Source organism: Vulpes vulpes, chromosome 3 (genome assembly GCF_048418805.1).
Source record: "Vulpes vulpes isolate BD-2025 chromosome 3, VulVul3, whole genome shotgun sequence".
NCBI lineage: Eukaryota > Metazoa > Chordata > Mammalia > Carnivora > Canidae > Vulpes > Vulpes vulpes.
Genome location: NC_132782.1, coordinates 116,021,251 through 116,029,083, shown reverse-complemented (window position 1 = coordinate 116,029,083; position 7,833 = coordinate 116,021,251).

Here is a 7,833-nt window from a genome sequence, read left to right as displayed (position 1 = left end):
AGACCCGGAGGGCCCAGGACAGCAAGGACGCTCCTGCCTGGAACTGATCAGATCAGCGGCCCCGCCCCGGAGCATCCAGGCACTGCAGACGGAGAGCCCTGGACTTACTGCAGGGGCTGAATCCAGGTTTCCAGAGCTGGCTGCCGCCACTGTGGCTGTTCCTCCTGGGGCCTCACGGGGTAAACAACCCCCACTGAGCCCTGCACCAGGCAGGGGGCAGAGCAGCTCCCCCAAGTGCTAACACCTGAAAATCAGCACAACAGGCCCCTCCCCAGAAGACCAGCTAGACGGACCAGTTCCAGGGGAAGTCAAGGGACTTAAAGTATACAGAATCAGAAGATACTCCCCCGTGGTTTTTGGTTTTTTGTTTCTGTGTTTTCTTTTTTCTTTCTTTTTGATTTCTGATTGCTTCCCCCACCCTTTTTCCCCCTTTATTCCTTTTTCTTTCTCTTTTTCTTCTCTTTTTTCCTTTTTCTTCTTCTTTCTCTTTTTTCTTTTTCTCTTTTCTTTCCTTCTCTCTCTCTTTTTCTCCTTTTCCCAATACAACTTGTTTTTGGCCACTCTGCACTGAGCAAAATGACTAGAAGGAAAACCTCACCTCAAGAGAAAGAATCAGAAATAGTCCACTCTCCCACAGAGTTACAAAATTTGGATTACAATTCAATGTCAGAAAGCCAAATCAGAAGCACTATTATACAGCTACTGGTGGCTCTAGAAAAAGCATAAAGGACTCAAGAGACTTCATGACTGAAGAATTTAGATCCAATCAGGCAGAAATTAAAAATCAATTGAATGAGATGCAATCCAAACTAGAAGTCCTAACGACAAGGGTTAACGAGGTGGAAGAACGAGTGAGTGACATAGAAGACAAGTTGATGGCAAAGAGGGAAACTGAGGAAAAAAGAGACAGACAATTAAGAGACCATGAAGACAGACTAAGGGAAATAAACGACAGCCTGAGGAAGAAAAACCTACGTTTTATTGGGGTTCCCGAGCGCGCCGAAAGGGACAGAGGGCCAGAATATGTATTTGAACAAATCCTGGCTGAAAACTTTCCTAATCTGGGAAGGGATACAGGCATTCAGATCCAGGAAATTGAGATATCCCCCCCCCCTTAAATCAATAAAAACCGTTCAACACCTTGACATTTAATAGTTAAGCTTGCAAATTCCAAAGATAAAGAGAAGGTCCTTAAAGCAGCAAGAGACAAAAAGTCCCTGACTTTAATGGGGAGGAATATTAGGGTAACAGGAGACCTCTCCACAGAAACCTGGCAGGCCAGAAAGGGCTGGCAGGATATATTCAGGGTCCTAAATGATAAGAACATGCAACCAAGAATACTTTATCCAGCAAGGCTCTCATTCAAAATGGAAGGAGAGATAAAGAGCTTCCAAGACAGGCAGGAACTGAAAGAATATGTGACCTCCAAACCAGCTCTGCAAGAAATTTTAAGGGGGACTCTTAAAATTCCCCTTTAAGAAGAAGTTCAGTGGAACAATCCACAAAAACAAGGACTGAATAGATATCATGATGACACTAAACTCATATCTGTCAATAGTAATGCTGAACGTGAACAGACTTAATGACCCCATCAAAAGGCGCAGGGTTTCAGACTGGATAAAAAAGCAGGACCCATCTATTTGCTGTCTACAAGAGACTCATTTTAGACAGAAGGACACCTACAACCTGAAAATAAAAGGTTGGAGAACCATTTACCATTCAAAGGGTCCTCAAAAGAAAGCAGGGGTAGCCATCCTTATATCAGATAAACTAAAATTTACCTCAAAGACTATAGTGAGAGATGAAGAGGGACACTATATCATACTTAAAGGATCTATCCAACAAGAGGACTTAACAATCCTCAATATATATGCCCCGAATGTGGGAGCTGCCAAATATTTAAACCAATTAATAACGAAATTAAAGAAATACTTAGATAATAATACACTTATACTTGGTGACTTCAATCTAGCTCTTTCTACCCTCGATAGGTCTTCTAAGCACAACATCTCCAAAGAAACGAGAGCTTTAAATGATACGCTGGACCAGATGGATTTCACAGATATCTACAGAATTTTACATCCAAACTCAATTGAATACACATTCTTCTCAAGTGCACATGCAAGTTTCTCCAGAATAGACCACATACTGGGTCACAAATCGGGTCTGAACCGATACCAATAGATCGGGATAGTCCCCTGTATATTCTCAGACCATAATGCCTTGAAATGAGAACTAAATCACAATAAGAAGTTTGGAAGGACCTCAAACACGTCGAGGTTAAGGACCATCCTGCTAAAAGATGAAAGGGTCAACCAGGAAATTAAGGAAGAATTAAAAAGATTCATGGAAACTAATGAGAATGAAGATACAACGGTTCAAAATTTTGGGGATGCAGCAAAAGCAGTCCTAAGGGGGAAATACATAGCAGTACAAGCATCCATTCAAAAACTGGAAAGAACTCAAATACAAAAGCTCACCTTACACATAAAGGAGCTAGAGAAAAAACAGTAAATGGACCCCACGCCCAGCAGAAGAAGAGAGTTAATTAAAATTCGAGCAGAACTCAATGAAATCAAGACCAAAAGAACTGTGGAACCGATCAACAGAACCAGGAGTTGGTTCTTTGAAAGAATTAATAAGATAGATAAACCATTAGCCAACCTTATTAAAAAGAAGAGAGAGAAGACTTAAATTAATAAAATCATGAATGAGAAAGGAGAGATCACTACCAACACCAAGGAAATACAAACGATTTTAAAAACATTATGAACAGCTATACGCCAATAAATGAGGCAATCTAGAAGAAATGGACGCATTCCTGGAAAGCCACAAACTACCAAAACTGGAACAGGAAGAAATAGAAAACCTGAACAGGCCAAAGAGCAGGGAGGAAATTGAAGCAGTTATCAAAAACCTCCCAAGACACAAGAGTCCAGGGCCAGATGGCTTCCCTGGGGAATTCTATCAAACGTTTAAAGAAGAAATCATACCTATTCTACTAAAGCTGTTTGGAAAGATAGAAAGAGATGGAGTAATTCCAAATTCGTTCTAAATTTCCAAATTTAGAACTTCCAAATTCGTTCCAAATTCTTCCAAATTCATCACCTTCATTCTGAAACCAGACAAAGACCCCACCAAAAAGGAGAATTACAGACCAATATCCCTGATGAACATGGATGCAAAAATTCTCAACAAGATACTAGCCAATAGGATCCAACAGTACATTAAGAAAATTATTCACCATGACCAAGTAGGATTTATCCCCGGGACACAAGGCTGGTTCAACACTCGTAAAACAATCAATGTGATTCATCATATCAGCAAGAGAAAAACCAAGAGCCATATGATCCTCTCATTAGATGCAGAGAAAGCATTTGACAAAATACAGCATCCATTCCTGACCAAAACACTTCAGAGTGTTGGGATAGAGGGAACTTTCCTCGACATCTTAAAAGCCATCTATGAAAAGCCCACAGCAAATATCATTCTCAATGGGGAAGCACTGGGAGCCTTTCCCCTAAGATCAGGAACAAGACAGGGATGTCCACTCTCACCACTGCTATTCAACATAGTATTGGAAGTCCTAGCCTCAGCAATCAGACAGCAAAAAGACATTAAAGGCATTCAAATTGGCAAAGAAGAAGTCAAACTCTCCCTCTTCGCCGATGACATGATACTCTACATAGAAAACCCAAAAGCCTCCACCCCAAGATTGCTAGAACTCATACAGCAATTTGGTAGCATGGCAGGATACAAAATCAATGCCCAGAAATCAATGGCATTTCTATACACTAACAATGAGATGGAAGAAAGAGAAATTAAGAAGTCAATCACATTTACAATTGCACCCAAAAACATAAGATACCTAAGAATAAGCCTAACCAAAGAGGTAAAGGTCTATACCCTAAAAACTATAGAACACTTCTGAAAGAAATTGAGGAAGACACAAAGAGATGGAAAAATATTCCATGCTCATGGATTGGCAGAATTAAAATTGTGAAAATGTCAATGTTACCCAGGGCAATTTACACATTTAATGCAATCCCTATCAAAATACCATGGACTTTCTTCAGAGAGTTAGAACAAATTATTTTAAGATTTGTGTGGAATCAGAAAAGACCCCGAATAGCCAGGGGAATTTTAAAAAAGAAAACCATAGCTGGGGGCATCACAATGCCAGATTTCAGGTTGTACTACAAAGCTGTGGTCATCAAGACAGTGTGGCACTGGCACAAAAACAGACACATAGATCAATGGAACAGAATCCAGAATCCAGAAGTGGACCCTGAACTTTATGGTCAACTAATATTCGATAAAGGAGGAAAGACTATCCATTGGAAGAAAGACAGTCTCTTCAATAAATGGTGTTGGGAAAATTGGACTTCCACATGCAGAAGAATGAAACTAGACCACTCTCTTGCACCATACACAAAGATAAACTCAAAATGGATGAGAGATCTAAATGTGAGACAAGATTCCATCAAAATCCTAGAGGAGAACACAGGCAACACCCTTTTTCAACTTGGCCACAGTAACTTCTTGCAAGATACATCCATGAAGGCAAAAGAAACAAAAGAAAAAATGAACTATTGGGACTTCATCAAGATAAGAAGCTTTGGCACAGCAAAGGATACAGTCAACAAAACTAAAAGACAACCTACAGAATGGGAGAAGATATTTGCAAATGACAGATCAGATAAAGGGCTAGTTTCCAAAATCTATAAAAAAAACTTATTAAACTCAACACCAAAGAAACAAATATCCAATCATGAAATGGGCAAAAGACATGAAGAGAAATCTCACAGAGGAAGACATGGACATGGCCAACATGCACATGAGAAAATGCTCTGCATCACTTGTCATCAGGGAAATACAAATCAAAACCACAATGAGATACCACCTCACACCAGTGAGAATGGGGAAAATTAACAAGGCAGGAAGCCACAAATGTTGGAGAGGATGCAGAGAAAAGGGAACCCTCTTACACTGTTGGTGGTGAGAATGTGAACTGGTGCAGCCACTCTGGAAAACTGTGTGGAGGTTCCTCAAAGAGTTAAAAATAGACCTGCCCTACGACCCAGCAATTGCACTGTTGGGGATTTACCCCAAAGATTCAGATGCAATGAAACGCCGGGACACCTGCACCCTGATGTTTCTAGCAGCAATGTCCACAATAGCGAAACTGTGGAAGGAGCCTCGGTGTCCATCGAAAGATGAATGCATAAAGAAAATGTGGTTTATGTATACAATGGAATATTACTCAGCCATTAGAAACGACAAATACCCACCATTTGCTTCAACGTGGATGGAACTGGAGGGTATTATGCTGAGTGAAGTAAGTCAATCGGAGAAGGACAAACAGTGTATGTTCTCATTCATTTGGGGAATATAAATAATAGTGAAAGGGAATAGAAGGGAAGGGAGAAGAAATGTGTGGGAAATATCAGAAAGGGAGACAGATCATAAAGACTCCTAACTCTGGGAAATGAACTAGGGGTGGTGGAAGGGGAGGAGGGTAGGGGGTGGGGGTGAATGGGTGACGGGCACTGAGGGGGACACTTGACGGGATGAGCACTGGGTGTTATTCTGTATGTTGGTAAATTGAACACCAATAAAAAATTAATTTATTAAAAAAATAATAAAGTAAAATTCTAAAACTGTTAGAAGAAATTATTGGAGAATTTCTTTATAAACTTCAGAGTAGTGTATCAGTCAGAGCTCAAAGAAGCAATTCTCCCACAAGAATCTCTTTGTAACCCTAACTGGAAATAGACACCAAAGGAAATTCTGGGAAATGTAGTTCAGCCTAGCCAAATTGACATACTGCAAAGTGACCAAAAGTAGGAATATTTTTCTTAAAGATGACACAATGAGCAGTTGTAATAGTACATGTTTAAGTAATTTTATTCAAGAAGAAAAAATGAAGTGTATATATTCTGGGCTCTCGAATATATGAGAATACATTTTTGTTGATATCATACATCATTCAAAACTTAGATGTGCATGGGTGTCTGTGCGGTGTAGTCAGTTAAGCTCTGGACGCTTGATTTCTATACAGGTCATGAGATCAAGCTTGCGTTGGGCTCCACACTCACTGTAGTCTGTTTGAGATCTCTTTCCTCTTCCTCTGCTCCTCCCACTCGTGCTCTTTCTCTAATAAATCTTTTCTTTTTTTAACTTGGATATGTAGAAAAATCTTGATTTACATTTTTTTTCTCCTCAGAACTCTAAAGGCTGTTTTTTAACCCTTAGTATCTCTGAAACAAAAGTAGAAATTATGAAAGTTTTGGGCTAATTCTTTTGTCTGAAGAGTTACAGTTTTTATTGTCCTTATCACCTAAACTTTTTGTGAAAATGTGGTAGATATGGTTCTTGCGGCAGGCATTTTCAGCAATCTACCCAGCAGTCATTCTCTTTCTTCTTTATCAACAGAAGGTGAATTTTGTTTTGAACAGTAATATTCTCAACCTTCATGGTAGTTAAAGGTGGCCATGTAACACAATTTGGCCAGTGATCTAATAACACATGAAGGAGGGTTTTATTTTCTTCATATATCTCTTCCTTATTGCTTCTTTCTTCCTGCTCTTGAAACTGGAATGAGACATTGGAGATAAAGCAGCTTCCATGTAGCCATTCTTCATTCATGTTTACTGGCAACACATCAGTGAACAAAACAGTCAAAAGCCTCTTTCCTAAACTTAGGTGCAGTATATCAACATATAATAATAGAATTAAATAAATGAAATGTGCAGAATACTGATAAGGGTTATGGGAAAAAATATCAGAGTTTGGATTCGCAGGAGGTGGCGGTTGGTGCAACATTAAACAGGGTGATGAGGAATGCCTCACTGATGAGTTGATACTTGAGTAAAGTCAAAAAAAGTGAGGGTGCAGGTCATGCAGTTAGCTAGAGGAGAAACAGCCAATGGGGTTGGGAAAAACCAATGCAAGGACTTGAGCCAGAAAGGTGCCTGCTATATTTAAGGAACAGCAAGAAGCTGGTTTGGCTAAAGTTCCATAGGGATAGGGGTACTAGCAGGATATGAGGTCATAGAGAAAACAGGGAGTCAATTAGTACAGAATTATTAGGCCATTGTGTAGAATTTGGCATCTAATTTTGAGTGAGATAGAAAGCCACTAGAGGATTTTGAACAGGGCAGGAAACGTTCTGATTTACATTTTTAAAAGATTTTCTGTTTTTAAACTTTTTTTAGACTTATAGAAAAAATGCAAAGCTAGTACAAAAATTTCCCTTATATCCCTTACCCCACTTCTCAATTTAACACCTTGCAACAAGAACAAGAAATTAACATTGGTGCAATATTATTAGCTAAACTACAGGCCTTAATCAAATTTCACATACTTTTTCCACTTATGTCAACTTTCTGTTCCACAATCCTATCCTAGGTCCCATACTGCATGTAGTTGTCCCCCCCCCCCCCCCATCCTTAGTCTCTTCCAGTCTGTAACAGTTCTTCACTCTCTTGTCTTTGGATCTTGACACTTTGCAAGAATACTAATCCGTAATTTTGAAGAATGCCCCAGAAAATGAGTTTATCTGATAATTTCTCGTCCTTGAAAGTGTATTAGTCTGCTAAGGCTACCATAACAAAAGACTAGGTGGTTTAGGCAACAAAAATATTTCTCACAGTTCAAGAAGTCCAAGATCATTGTTCCAGCCAATTCAGTTTCTGGTAAGAGTCCTCTTCCTGGTTTGTGGATGGCAGCATTCTGTGTCCTCATATAACATTTCCTCAGTTTCAGCATACTGGTTTAGTGCATTTGTGCTTGGGTGAGTGTATCCAGAGGAGGGTTGCACTCTGATGTCTC